The sequence below is a fragment of the Vicugna pacos genome, chromosome 12 (assembly GCF_048564905.1).
Source record: "Vicugna pacos chromosome 12, VicPac4, whole genome shotgun sequence".
NCBI classification, from domain to species: Eukaryota; Metazoa; Chordata; class Mammalia; order Artiodactyla; family Camelidae; genus Vicugna; species Vicugna pacos.
Window position 1 is genome coordinate 64,742,826 of NC_132998.1, and position 14,899 is coordinate 64,757,724.

The 14,899-nt window shown below is 50.5% G+C and overlaps 1 long non-coding RNA gene across 1 annotated transcript; it reads left to right on the forward strand.

The window, feature by feature from the left end:
• The first annotated feature begins 523 nt into the window (after positions 1 to 523).
• LOC140700529 (uncharacterized) lies at positions 524 to 2,858 on the forward strand. The gene is made up of 2 exons (XR_012078941.1): positions 524 to 670; positions 1,261 to 2,858. It is a non-coding gene; the product is annotated as an uncharacterized lncRNA (long non-coding RNA).
• Positions 2,859 to 14,899: the final 12,041 nt, after the last annotated feature.

Sequence of the window (14,899 nt, forward strand, 5' to 3'; positions counted from 1 at the left end):
CCCGGGCGAGGCTGGCTGTCCACGGGCGTGGGGACCGGCTTCCGGACTCTGCTTGGGTTCTGAAGCATCTCAGACGACGGGTCAGAATCGCCTCTCTCCCCTTCAAGGGGGGAATTGGAAAGTTTCCTGTCGTGTCTTAATGGGTCTGTTCAGGTCTCCACGAAGGGCGGGCAGCCGGGAGAGGTGCTGGCGGCGCCACGATGAGGACGAGACGGGGGACGTCTGCCGGGGCACGCGGCACAGTCTCGTGGAGCCCTGCTCCCTCTCAAGCACTGGTCCTGACAAGAGGCGGCCTTGTAGAGGGCTTCGGCCCACGTGGACAGGACCGCAGGTGGGGGCGGCACCGTTAGGAAGTGGGGAGGGGAGGGCCGGCGAGGTGGGAGCCCCTGTGGGGGGGGCGGGGGGAGCGCCCGCCACAGCGCGGGGCGGAGCCGGGCGCACTGCGCACGCGCGGGGCTGATCGCGGGGGAGCGTGGGAGCCAGCGCAGAGCGCGCTGCCCCGTCAGGAGCGTGGACGTGGTTCGGAAACTGGGACCGCAACAGAGAAATGGGGGACCGGGAAGAGCGTTGGAAAAAAGAAGGAAAATGGGATCAATCCAGGACGCCAAACCTCCCGACCTAGGTTTCAGAGGAGAAACTGTCTCAGGGGAGGAAGGAAATGAGCAGAGAGGTAATTGGGGCAGGTCTCCCGGCGCCAAGGCCCTGAGGCCCCATCACCGAAAAGCCTCTTGACCCAGGGAGGAGGTCCCCGGGTCACCCAGGGTGCTCGGTGCTTCAGCTGCCTGGCTCAGGGACGCCCCTGCCCCGGGAGAGGAGGTGCTGGGGATGGAGGGAGCGGGCGGCGGAGGGGGGAGGAATACCCCTGGGTGGGGGGAATGGCCCTCCCACCCTCCGGTGCGCGCGGCGCCCTCCTCTGGCCACAGCGACAGCAGCCGGGGGCAGGGGGCCGATTCACAGCCGGCTGGCCTCACGGCTGGGGGAGCGGGCAGGCGGCAGCCAGGCAGAGTGGAGCTGCTGATCCCAGCCACCTCTCTGCTCCCCGGCTGATTGCAGGGGCCGCCTGGGTCGCGGCGGACGGTACGCGCATCAGCGTGCCCAGCTGTGGCGCTGGGGTCGCCCTGCTCCGACGGGCAGCTCCTCCTCTCCTGCAGGGGTCGTTTCTTTTAAGATTATGGAAATTTATCTCCGCTAGTACTTCTTCTTCTTTATTTTTCTTTGCGGAAGGAAAAAAACATTAGACTTTCTCATTCTCTCATCCAGAGACGATTTTGAACGGCGGTAAAAATGCATGAGCAGGAAGAAGACGGCCGGGTTTAAATCTAGTTTCGAAAAGGCCCTCGCTGGGTGACCCTGGGCAAGCTCCTTACAGTCTCCGTCTTCCTGAAATCCCACCCGTAAGATGAGGGTGACATTAGCACTTTGCAGGTTTGGTGTGAGGATTAAATGCGTGACACTGACCAGTTTAAAAGCTGTATAAATCCTGCCTGCTGTTGCCATTGGGTGTGAATATTGACTCTCGCCTGTTCAACCCCCGTGTTCTAGCCGCTCCGAGCCGCACTTGCGGTGTTCCATCAGATGCAGCCTCTAGGTTTGTATTCCAGAGTCATAGTTCTTTTTTTCTTTCTTTTTGACGCTATTTGATTCACTTTTAAACACATGTTAACTTTTTATTTAAAACTGTTTTTTCTCATTTGTAAAGGTTTCTTTTTAAATGTTTGATTAATGTATTTCTTTGCAAACTTCACTTCAGTAAATTGCACAAACCTAATGCCTGGGGAACTTTTAAGAGCAAATGCACGTGGAGCTGCAGTCTGGATCAAGATCCGGAGCGTTACCAGCACCTCAGGGGCCTCCTGACTGTCCTCCCCGCCACGGCCTCTGAGGATGTGCACCTGGCATTCTCCACCTTCCAGACAGGGCGAGAAGGCTGGCTGCTTTCTGACCCTGGTCCCATGCTTAAAATACTAACCAAAGAATTGGTATGAGGGGTGGGGACAGCTCAGTGGCAGGGCACGTGCCTAGCACGCACAAGGTCCTGGGTTCACTCCCCAGTGCCGCCATTAAATAAACAAATGAGTAAACAAACCTAATTAACTCCCCCATGAGAAGCAAATAATTGGTATAAACCAGCCCCTGTAGATCAGCGACACTCCATTTACAAAGGTCCACCCGCCCCTAAACGCCCCACTTCCCTGAATAACTCAAGTTCTGTTTTCCTCGACGCGGCCGTGTGAACTCTGGGCGCCACGTAACGCGGTGTTGCACGGATGAAGCTTTTCGGCGCCTGGCTTCCGTCCTCGACGTGCCATCTGCGTGAGTCACCACTGTCGGTGAGGGAGGAGGAGTCCGTTCCTACAGGGAAGGTGCTGCACGTCTCCAGCACCAGCCGCGAGTCTGCCGCAGGGTTCGCAGCGTCTGAGTCCTCCCAGTTTAGACGCCCACACCCGAGCTTCTGGAAGCGTCCCTGGGCGTGTCTGTTAGAGGCTGTGTGTGACCACTTGGGTGTTTTCTTAGGAGCGGAGTTGCTAGGTCCACAGTCATCGGTGTGTTAGGGCTTGACACCCACGCACTGTTGCTCAGTCTTCCAGGAGGTGATGGAATTCCACCCTCCGGCAGAAGGTTCCACCCTCCCTGCTGTCACTCCTCTTTCCACTGGGGGTGGAATACCACCTCATTTTGATTTATTTGCATTTTCCTGACGGCTAGTGAGACGGAACATGTGGAGACCCTCTTCTGAGAGCAGCCTGCTCGAGTCTTTCGTCCACTTTTCTCTAGGAGTCTCCATCTCCATTTTTTAACCACTTTATAGAATCTGTGCTACATTCTGGATGTTTGTATTAAAACATACCCTCCCGCGATATGGCCTGAGACTTTGTTTTTGACTTCCTTAAGGCATGCATTTCAAACCAGGCAATGCACAGACACTGAGTAGAGTTCCCAAAGCTTTGGCAGACACACGTGCCGCTGTGGCCCACACCGTGATGAAGACCTGACTCTTCCTTCAGGCCGAAGGCCACCTCCCAGCCCCGCCCAGTCGCTCCCAGCACAGCCCCTAACGGGGAACCCACTCTTCCCACACCCGTCACCACCGATCATTTCTTCCTGCTCTAGGACCCAGGTGGGCAGAGCCTCGCAGCGGGTGCACGTCTGTAAAGGGCTCCTTTGGCCCTGGGGCCTTTTGAGGCCCATCTGAGCTGCCACGAGTGTTAGGAGCTTGGCGCGTTTTACTCATGAGTGGCTTCCAGGGGCACAAACCACAGTCTGCTGGTCCAGTCTGCTGCTGACGGACTTTTGTGCGGTTTCCAGCTCTGGGCCATGATGTTTCAGGCTGCTGAAAACATTCCTGCAAAAGCCACTTTGTGGACATACATTTTCATTGTCTCTCTAAGCGGAACTGGAGAGGAGTCGGGTAAATATACATCTAGCAAACCATTTTGGAAAGCAGTAGCTTCATTTTGCGTTTCCGCTAGAAACATACGCAAGGCACACTTGTCCTAAATCTTTGAGCATATCTGGTGTTGTCAGTATTTTTAATTTTGGGCATTTCTATGGGTAGGAAGTGGCTCTCAGTTGGTTTGAGTTGCGTATATAATTCATAGAGAGAGAATTTGTATAGATGTAATCTGCAGTAGTTTCTAAAATTTTAATGTTTATTTGAACTAGCAGAGTTTTTAGCTTGATAAAATCTGTGATGGATTTTAAAGTTCATGGCTCTTTATGTCTTCTCTAAGAAGTCATCGCTTTTCTGAGATCTAGAAACTTTATAGACACAATTCTTCTGAATTTCTACAAACAAATTTAAAATTTTGATTGGGATTGCCTGAATCTATAAATTAGGGAGAACTGATATATAAAGTTGGAGCTTCCAAGTTCACGAAAAACCTTTATATATATAAAAAAATAAAAAATATTTATTTCCATTCATTATATTTTCTTCAGTCGACCCCAACAGCTGCTTACAGGTTCGGTGTAGGGTTCTGCAGACACTTTCTTTTCTTTATTTCTAAAGATGCTTAGTTTTTATGCTGTTGTAAATATAATATTTTCCATTTTCTTGCTGCGGCTCTAAATGCACACAGTTCAGTTATGCACACTGTCCCCGTAATCCTCATCCTGGCTGAAACCACTTACCGGTGTTAGACGCTGTTTTTTGTTTTCATGGGTTCCTTGTTTTCTCACGTGAAAATTGTTTCTGAAACTGAAGTCAGTGTAGATTTTCCCTTCAGCTCTTTATGCATTTATTCCCTATCCTTGTCTCACTGCCCGGAGAGACTCTTCCACATGGTGTTCAATATAAACAGTGCGAGCAGAGATCCTTGCCTGTTCCCAAGTCCTGGGAAGGAATCTTTCAGTGTTTCACCGTTAAGCAGTGTTAGCTGTAGGTGTTTTTAATAGACGTTCTTTAACAGATTGCCTGGCTTTTCCTCAATGATGTTTCTTAGGAGTGTTTATTACGAATAGCTGCTGATGGTGGGTCAGTTATTTTTCTGTATCTAAAGAGACTGTCATAAAATATTATCTTTTATTCTGTTAATGTAATTGATTGACATCTGAATGTTAAACAAACTGCGATTCTGCGAGGTCTACTTGCTTCCAGGAAATGTCATATTCACATACTGCTCGGTTCAATTTACTGATAGTTGTGGAACATTACCGTTTTACCTGTGTCTGTGAAGAACACCACCTATACTTTTCTGTTTTTTGTAATGTTTTGTCAAGTTTGTTAAGTTGTGGTTTCCAAAGGATTTGTCTGCTTTACTTAAGTTGTCGTTGGCATGAAGTTTTCTGACTTTTTAATGTTTGTGGGATATGCAGTAACATCTGTTCTTTCAATCTTTGTGTTGATAATTTGTGTTTTCTTTATTCGTAATCAATCTTGCTAAGTGTTTTAAAATTTTATCAATCTTTTCAAAAAACCAAATTTGACTTTCATTTTTTTCTATTTAATTAATTCTTTTCTTTGTTATTAATTTCACTCTATTTACTTTGGATTTAATTATCACTTTTGAGCTTCTAAAGGAGAAATTTAGATAAAATAAATCTTTTTTGTTTTTAATATAAGCATTTAAAACTGTAATTTCCTATCAATCAGTGTTTTAGCTGCATTTCACAAACTTTTGAATTGCTGCATTTTCATTATATTTGAAAAATATTTTCTAGTATTGCTTGAAATTTATTCTTTACTCATGTTTCATTTAGATGGTCACAGGATATAAGGTCAATATACAAAAATCAATTGCATTTTTATTAGCTAGAAATAAAAAAAAATCCAAAAATAATATTATTTACAATAGCGTCCAGAGAATGAATTCTTAGAAATAAATTTAAACAGAAAGGCATGGCTTGTACAATGAAATTTATAATACATTGCTGAAAGAAATAAAAAAATCTAAATACATTTTGTGATATCTCACATCCATAGGTCTGATGATTCAATATTGTTCAGATGGAAATTCACCTCAACCCATGTATAAATTCAACACAATCTCTCTCAGATCCCAATAGATTTATGTTCAGAAATGGACAAGCAGATCCAAAAATGTGTTTGGAAATAGAACCAAAATGGTAAAAGACGACTAAAGTTGGAGGACACACACTACTCTGTTTTGAAACTTAGTATAAAGGCACAATAATCAAAACAAAGTGATGTTGGTTCAAGGGAAATTTTGTGGATAACGCAGTCAGGCAACATACCCTTGTGTTTGTAGTTCCTTGACCTTTTTGGTAAAGCTGCCAAGATAATTCAATAAAGGAAAGGGTAGTTTTTTCAAGAAATGGTGCCGGGACAACAGGATATCCACATATATAAAATTAAATTAGCATGAATCCTTACCTCACACCACACACACACAAATTAACTCAAAATGCATTATAGACGTCACTATAAAAGCTAAAGCTAAAAATCTTCTCGAAGGAAACATAGATAAAAATTCTTGTAACCTTGGATTGAGCAAAAATTCTTAGAAATGAGAGCAAAAATGTAATCCATAAAAGCAAAAAAAAAAAGATAAATTGGACTTTATCAAATTAAAACCTTGGCACTTCAGGAGACTTTGTTAAGAAAATAAAACAACCAGTCACACCCAGTGAGAAAATATCTGTAAATCGTCTGTCTGATAAAGGGTTTTTATCTAGACCATATAAAGGGCCACTACAACTCAGTGAGAAGACAAATAATCCGATTGAACAAAAGCTTTGAGGAGAAGTTTCACCTGGAAGACACACACGTGCCAGAAACATGGAAACAGGATCGCTGCCAGGAGCCATCAGGGGAATGCTAATGGAACCTACAGTGGGAATTTCACAGCCACCAGAGGAACAAAGACCAGCTCCACTGAGGGTGGTTGAGGATGTGGGAAAACGGGCCCAACGGTAGACCACTCAGAAATGTAAGATGGTGCAGCCACTTTGCAAAGCAGGTTGGCAACTTCTTAAAAAGGCCAATATACAACCCAGCAGTTCTACTCGAGACAACTGAAAACGTGTGTTCACGCAAAGGTGTGTACACGGACGATCACAGCGGCGCTGTTCACAAAAGCCTTTACTGGAAGCAAGTTGAATGTCCAACTGGTGGATGGATGAACCAAGCGTGGTCTGTCCAGTCAGTGGAATATCACTCAGTGAGGAAAGGAAACAATGACTGTATACACTACAGGACAGATGGATCTCAAAAACAATATTCTACATGGAAGAAGACAGAAGTAAAAGACCATCTATTGCACAACTCTCTTTATATACAATGTCCAGAAAAGGCAAATTTATAGTGACAGGAAGAAAAAGTCAGTGTTTGGCCAGGGTAGGCAGTGGAGTGGGATTAATTGCAAACAAGTGAGATGAAACTTTGTGGGGTTGTGTTTTAAAACTGGATTGTGGTAATGTGTGCCCAGTTCTATAGATGACAGGAAAAAGGAACAGAAAGAGCTGTATTTTTAAATTTCCAAATATTTGGATATTTTTAAAACATTTCTTATTTTTATTAAAATCTAATTTAATTTTCTTGTAGTCAGGTGACATATAATGTAAGCTTTTATCTTTATCTTATGAAATGTATTGACGCATCTTCCAGCGCCTTAAGCAATCTACACTGGTGACCGTTTCCCATGTCCTGGAGAAGAATGTGCGTGGTGTGGTTGCTGGGGTGGTCTGGTAGAGTTTTCTAGAAGTGTCAGGTCAGATGGGTTGACAGTGCTCTTCAAATCTTTTATATCCTTTAATATTCTGTTTTTTTTAATTTGTTTTATTCTGCTTTCACTATTTGTTCCATCAATTACTGAGAGAGAGGGCTTAAGATTTCCAAGTGCAACTGTGGATTTACCTATTTGTTCCTGTCTGTTTTTGTCTTATGTTTTGCTGCAGTTGTTAACTGTACTCATACGCGACTCTGTGTCTTTGTGGTACAATGACCCTTTTATCATGATTAAATTTCCCTTTTTTCCTCTATAATCCTGGTCTTGGATGATACACTATTTTACTTAATTTATTGTATTTATTTTTAATGGTGGTACTGGGAGTTGAACCCAGGACCTCGTGCATGCTAAGCACGTGCTCTACCACTGAGCTGTCCGGTCCCCCCGTATGTTATTTTAGACACATCAGAATTCTCATGTTTGATGTTTGCATGGCATATCTTTGCTCCAATTTTTTACTTTCAAATTATATCTCTCTGTTTCAGTTTTCTCTAGTGAATAGGTCACAGCTGAGTCTTGCTTTTGGCTGTGTGCCAATGATCTCTGTGTTTCAACTGGAGTATAATTCTTGACCATTTGCATTACATGTAATTATGGATAGAGCTGAATTGAATACACCCTTTTTGTTATTTGTTCTCTGGTTTTTATTCCTTATCTCCCCTCTGCTGCCTTCTTTAATCAAGTACAGTTTAGAGTTTCATTTCCTCCATCATCTTTCCGTGCGTGTGTGCAGGTGTGTGCGTGTGTGTGAGTGTGAGCTTTAAGTGCTTGGGGATTACAATATACATCCTTACCTTATCAGTCTCTTAGCGTTAATATTAAATGATTTCATCTAAAATTTAAGAACTTTCCAACAGCATCATTCTGCGCCTCCTCCTGACTTGGTGCTGTGTTGTCATATATTTGGTACCTCGATGCATCCTCCCCCTACGGTACAAGGTTATCACAATGTGACTTCTCTTAATAGTCACCCACCCAGTGTGCTTCAATCTTCTCTGCAAATCTGAGCTTTCATTCCACACACTTATCATCTGCTTGAAGAACTCCTGGTAGCATCTCCTTTACTTTTGGTTCATTGGGGACTAATTCTCCACCTTTCTTGTATGAAAAATTGTCATTCTTTCACATTTATTTTGAATTATATTTTGCTGGTTCTGTAATTCTGGTTTAAGAGTTTGTCTCCTTTTTCACGTGTTAAAGACGCTGTTCAGTTCTCTTCTGCTCACCGGTGTTTCTGATGAGAAGCCCCACTGTGGGTCCTCTGCCTGTGGCTGAGGCGTCTTTTTTGTTGTTCCTCTTCAAATTAGATAATTTCCATCACTGTCTTCAAGTTCACACTTCCTTCCGCAGTATGCCATCTCTCTGAATCGCTTTCAGTGAATTTAAAAAGTCATATATTGTACTTTCCGGCAGTAGAATTTCTGTGTGGTTATTCTTAGTGTCTATGTCTCTGCTGAGATCACTGTTTGTTCGCTCAGTGCAGCCATCCTTCACTTTAAATCACTGTCCATATTGAAAACGGCTATTTAAAAGCCCTTGTTTGATATCTTAACATCTCAACCACTCAGCATCAGTTCCTCCTGATGCCTTTTTTTGATTACCTAAGGGGCATTCGTCCCCATTTCCTCTCACGGCTGGTAATATTTTTAGGGTTCTCTGGACATCGTGGGGATGCGTCTTAGGGAGAGTGGGTAATACTCCTTTCCTTAAAGGCGTGTCAAGGTTTTGCTTGTGCGCTCTCCTAGAAGGCAGGTCTGTTTCGTGCTGCAGACCGTCTTCCAGGTTATTACAGGTGAGCGCTGGTCTGGCCCTCAGTCCGAGCGTGGGGCTCCCGTCTTGGCGTTCTCCTTACCTCGGCTGAGGCCTTCCTGGCTGCTCAACCAGATGCCCAGGACGCCCAGGGAGCCGTCTGCCCCTGCACCAGCAGCTCCAGAACTCCAGACCATTCCCACACGGCCAGTCCTGGAGTCTCCAGTCACCTCCGGGTCCCCCGTGGCCAGTCTCTGCCACCCCGGGACCCTCGCCCTGGTGTTTGCAGCCCTGCTCTTGGCTCAGGCCTTTTTGGCCGCTGCCTCCTTCCCTCAGGCAGGCCGTGCTGTGCTCGGGCACCGGCTCGCCGCTGCTGGCCGGGAGCTGGCCGCAGGCAGAAAGCCAGGGTCACCATGCGCTCAGCTCCTGCGTTTCCCTTCCCAGGACGCCGTTCTGCCTGGCCTTCCGTCCAGGGTCTGCAGCCTTGCTCTGTGTCTCTGTAAGGGAAAGACCGAGTTCTTTACCAGTGACTCTGCGCTGACCAGAAGCCAAGGTCTGTGCACGGACTTAACTTTCCAATTGGTACCTTTTGAAGAAAAGAAGATTTTTTCCAAGTGTAGTCCAGTTCACCTTCTGGCTTATTTAAAAGCCCTCGTTCACGATACTGACACTGAAAGCACCCGCCTATCCTGATGGCTTTTCTATCACCTACAGTGGTGTTCCTCTGATTTGTCCACGGCCGACAGCGTTTGCACTCTACCCCAGACAACATGGGGCATTTTAGGGAGAACAGCAGGTTCTTGCCCTAGAAGGTGACCTCGTGTGCATCCAGCACCACCTCCGACCCTGTGGTCTAGGTGCCTCCACCCGAGGGTCCTCCTAAACCAGCATCTGATTGCTTCACCCCACCACCTGCCCTCCTCTCCTTGGGAGCCTCACAGCCTTCCTACCCTGGGGGTTACACGGAAAACTCTGACGTTGGCTGAGCGGCCCCACCTGACCGGCCTTTGCCGCTGTATTCACCTCTTCAGGCCGCCATGACAAACAGCACAGATGGTCACTGAACCGAACGGGTCCACTCGCCCGACGTGCAGCCAGGCCAGCCTACTGATCCCTGGCTGGGGTGAAGGAAAGTACAGAGTTTCTTGCAGGGCACCAAGCAAGGAGAACGGGCAGCTCACGCTCAAAAGACTCGAGCTCCCTGATGGCTTTCAGGGAGGGGTCCTTAAGGACCGTGTGAGGGAGCGGGTCCCAGGGTGTGTGGTCAGCTCGTGCACAGCTGTCTGATTGGCGGGTGGTGAGGTGACGGGGTGACGTCTGGGGAGTCTCAATCACCAGCCTTCTGGTCCCAGCCAGTCTGGGGTCTGCGTGCTGGTTCTCAGCACCCGGGGGTGGGGCTTAGCGTCTGCAGAGCACTCAAGCACGTGGCTGAGTATGATCTCTAGCCCCTGAGGCGGAACTAGAGGTGCCTGACTTTGCTTTACGTTGAACTGTTATTATTTTGCCTTGTTTGACTGTTTTCCTTGGCTTCTGCGTTTTCTCATGCCTCTGATGAGATGTGCTCTTTGGAGCTGAGGGAAGACCCAGGAGGCTGAAGCTTTTCTGCAAACAAGAGGTGGGACGAGGTGGGGAGGGCTCTGTCCCCGGGAAAGCCCCCGAGGGTCCCACCTGGTTTCAAGATCGCATGGCTTAAAGAACAGGCGTTTGTTGCCTCACAGGCTGGAGGCTGGCAGTCTGAGATCAAGGTGTCAGCAGGGCTACTCCTGGGGGCCCTGGGGAGGATCTGTTCCAGGCCTGCCCTTTGGCTTGCAGGTGGCTGTCTTCTCCCTGTTTCTTCACATCATCTTCTCTTGGTGCAGGTCTGTCACAGTGTCCACATTTCAGTCTGCTTATAGGACACCAGTCCCACTGGATGGGTGCCCATCCTAGAAACCTCATCTTAACTTGACCATCTGTCTGCAAAGACCCTCTTTCTCAATGAGGTCATACGCACAGGTACAGGGGTCAGGACTTCAGCATCTTTCGGGGACACAATTCGACCCACCATACCTGCCCTCCAGCCTCGCCGTGCCCCGCCCTGCCCTGGCCCTTGGTCTCCTTCCTACAGCCCATGGCACTTTCTTTCCTTGGTTTTCCCCATGGCCTGGGACTCACCCCGCCCACTGCAGTGCCCCAGCTAGCTTCATTCATCCTCCAGGCCTCAGCCTGAGGCTCATCCCCTTACAGCAAAGGTCTTTGCCCCCTGTCTGCCCCTTCTCACTAAACCGGGTCCCCAGTGTCCTTTGCTTTCGCAGCACGCCCTCCTGGCTGCCCGGCTCACGGCCCTCCCTCTGGGGGACTCATCCGTCTGACGTGCGGCCACCTAATTGTGTGCCGAGGTCTGCATTCCGCGGCTGTTTCTCCGAGGCCTGGAGTGGGCTCTAAGGCACAAAGGACACTCACTGTCTGGGGCCAAACAGGCTTCCGTATGAGTTTGCTGAGGCTCATTCTCTGAAGACTCGAGAAAGTGTTGGCTTGGAGCAGCAGTCATGAGACGACGTGGGCAGAAATAATGAAGAGACCAGTACTGTGTGTAACTGCCCGGCGCCCAGGGACGGTCGTTCCTGCTGCCTGTTCCTCTGATGCGCCTCCGGGGGCCGCGCAGACATGGCCGAGCTCTCGGGGGAAGCATTTCCTCGGGACACAAGAACACAGAGCATGGTCATTTCCTTATGGAGTGAAGTCTGCGAGAAAGTCTGCTCGTTCCCGGCTTTATTTCCCTCGGGAACACGCTTGCCACGTTCAGAAAACGTAGGGGGTGCTGGGAGCCGCCGGCTTGTAGACCGCCGGGATGCCGCGAGCCCCAGGGGGAGGGCGAGACCCCGGCAGGACACGTGCAGGCCGGCCAGGCTCCGGCCCAGCTGGGGAGGGGGTGCCCTGCGCGGTCCGACAGTGGGGGTGGGGCGCTCATTTCAGGAGCTACGGTTCCCGGCAGCAGCCTGTTCATTGAAAACGGGAAGGCCGCCTGGAGGTCCATCCGCGGAAGCTGCGTTAAAAACAGTACACCGTCTTACAACGTCGCAAAGCGGCCTGTGTGCTTGGATTTCAAGGCTCTTTGGACGCAGCCATTTGCACAGCCCTACACGCCTGCACGTCCACGTGAGGCAGGTGCACGCCTGTCACGTGTAGCCGCCATGTGACGGCCCGTCCAAGGAGGCGGGGACCCAGCAGGCGTCCTCCCTTCTCTGTCTGGCCTTTCAGTCGCTCTGCAGGGTGCTTTTCTCCCGGGCCCTGGAGGAGATGGCCGGCAGCACCGCGAAATTCCTCGTCACCCAGGCAATGAAACACACAGAGGTCGATTCTGACCGTGCTCAGTCCAATGTGACCATCAAAGCTTTAAGCGCGACTGACCGCGAAAGCGGGGGCTTCCCCACCTCTTTGCGGGCTGCTGGGGGCGGAGCCTCTGCGGCAGGTGCGGGGGGCGCGGCCAGCGTCCGCCCGCCCCTCAGCCGCCTCCCTTCCCTCGGCTTGTTCACGCGTGTGTTGCCCCAGCCGGGTCCTTATTTGACCAGCACTTCTGTGCGCTGAGCCCCAGAGGGACTTAGAAAGCTGTCCACCCCCAGGCAGGCCCTGTTGTGGTGTCCACGCCACCGCTTGGAAGCTCCCGGGAGGAGGGCACGTGGCCTCCGCCCTCAGCCCCAGCCCCCAGACGCTGCCAGGCGCCCCCCGTGAAGGTGAGTTTGGCGCTGCTGAGGACAGGGTGTCAGGTGACCGCTCCGGCTCGCTCCCCTCTGCTCACATCTGTGCACGGCAAACGTTCGTGTCCCCTTGCACCTCAAATTTCTGGGCCAGCTGAGCCGGTCCAGAACCTGAGACCTTAAAAGCCTCCTTGGTGACGCAGCTGGCTTTTCTGGCTGGAAAACCTTGGCCGCGTCCAGTCTGATCTAAGCTTTGGGGCCAACAGGGAAGGTGTGTGACTTGTGTGTGGTCAGGGTGTGGTGGGCACGGAGCAGAGGAGGCTGACCGGGCCTGCTGTGTTTTTAGGTTTGCCTTCCACGAGACCAAACTGAGCTCACCATGGGTTGAATCTTCTGGGTAATAAGACGTGTTCATCTATGGGTCCTTATCTCCCAGCGACTACTTCCCAGGGAGCCAGTGAGCGGAGGGGCTGCGTGGAGCTCACCCTCCAGGGTGTGCTGGCCACGGCGCCCTTTCTCCGTGTCACTGGCCGTAAAGGGACCCTCTGCAGGGGGGAATGGCACAGATTGCCGGGTTTTCAAAGTAGAAAGAGCCCGGCTGCATAGCCCATTTTCATGTATTTTGAATGAAAGAGCACATCTAACTACAGAGCAATTAAAATAAAAAATAAACTATTTTAGAGCAGGTATGCATTCACAGAAAAATGGTAAAGATGGCACAGAAAGCCCCACAGGCACCGTGCCCAGCTTCCCTACCACGGGCATCTCGCGTGAGTCCACATGTGCCGTGATTCCTGAACCCCTACGGATAGGCCGTTGCTACCTGCATTTCACCACTTACTCAGACTTCGCTCGGTTTTTATTTTTCACTTGTTTGTTGTTGTTTCTTTAATCTAATGGCTTCCCCCCTGTTCCAGGGTCCAGCGCAGCGTCCAGTTGCCTGTGCCCTCAGGCCCCTCCCAGCTGCGGGGTTGCTCAGACGTCCCTTGTTTTGGACAGCTCTGACAGTTCTGAGGAGGGCTGGGCGTGCTGTAGGTGCCCCTAAGGCGGGTTTGTCTGATGTTTTTCTCGGGGTTAGACGGGGGTCCTGGGTTTCGGGAGGAAGACCGCAGCGGTGAGGCGCCCTCATTCCTTCTCATCAGGGCTCACGCTGTCACCGTGGCTGGTCACCGCGATGCTGAGCAGGGTCACCTGGCTGAGGTGTGCTTGCCAGGTGTCCCCACTGCAAAGGCCCTCTCTCCCCGCCTTTCTGTGCCGTCCTCCTTGGAGGGACGTCATGACGCTCGGCCCAAATTAAAGGGGCGGCTTGTTGGACTCCGTCTCTTGAAGGCAGGGTGTCTGCATAAGTAATCTGGAGTCTTCTGCTGGAGAGGTTTGCCCCCTCCCCGAGTATTTACGTATCAGCCATTCCCTGCGTCACACGGACTCCTGGTGTTTATTTCACTCTTCCGGTTATAAGGCAATTCCACGTGACACGGGTGGTCGCACCGGGCCAGCTTCCGCTCCGGGAGCTCCTTCAGGGGGCGCAGCCCCATCTCGGGGGGACGCGAGCACGTCCCGCCTGGGGGCGGGGGTTACGAGGGGCCCCAGGCTCAGCGTGTGCGCTGCCTGCCCGGCCCCAGCGTCAGCCTGGTTCCGTTTACTGGAAAATGGGCTTTAGAAACGAAGACAGACGTTTCACGAAGGGAATTTCTGGGTCTGCAGAGAAGGGGACGGGGAAGGGCTTCGGGGGCAGGACCCACTGCCCTGGGCTTGGGGCCCCCTGAGGTCATCCGGGCACCATCAGTTCCCACTGACAGGAGCCCCGGGGAGCTCACCCACCATGGACCATGGACACCACGTCCTTCTGGGCCTTCCCAGCCCCCAGCATCCTGAGAAGCGGGGCCAGTGCAGGGAGGGGAGGCCCAGCGAGCCGTCCCTCTTTAGGGAGAAGCTCAGATCTGGGGGTCATTGCCCGAAGCATCTCAGGAAAACCCACCCCGAGCGCTCCCACCTGCGGCCTTCCCTGTGTGGCTGCAGACCCATGGCTTTCCTCGGGCTCTTCCTAAATTCAGCCCGGGGTCGGGGGACTTGGGGACGAACGTTCCTCGAGGACATCACTCACAGATCATTTCATCTGCTCCTCCAAAGGCCCTCCTGAAGCCACTCTTGTTGCCGTTGTTATTTGCAGTGTTAGGTGGGAATGCCGAGTCCTGTGGAAGTCCAGTAGGTGGTCAGAGGCCGCGTGGCCCTTCAGTGGCAGGTCTGGGACGTGGGGCAGCAGCGTCTTCCTTACCTCCGGGGAAG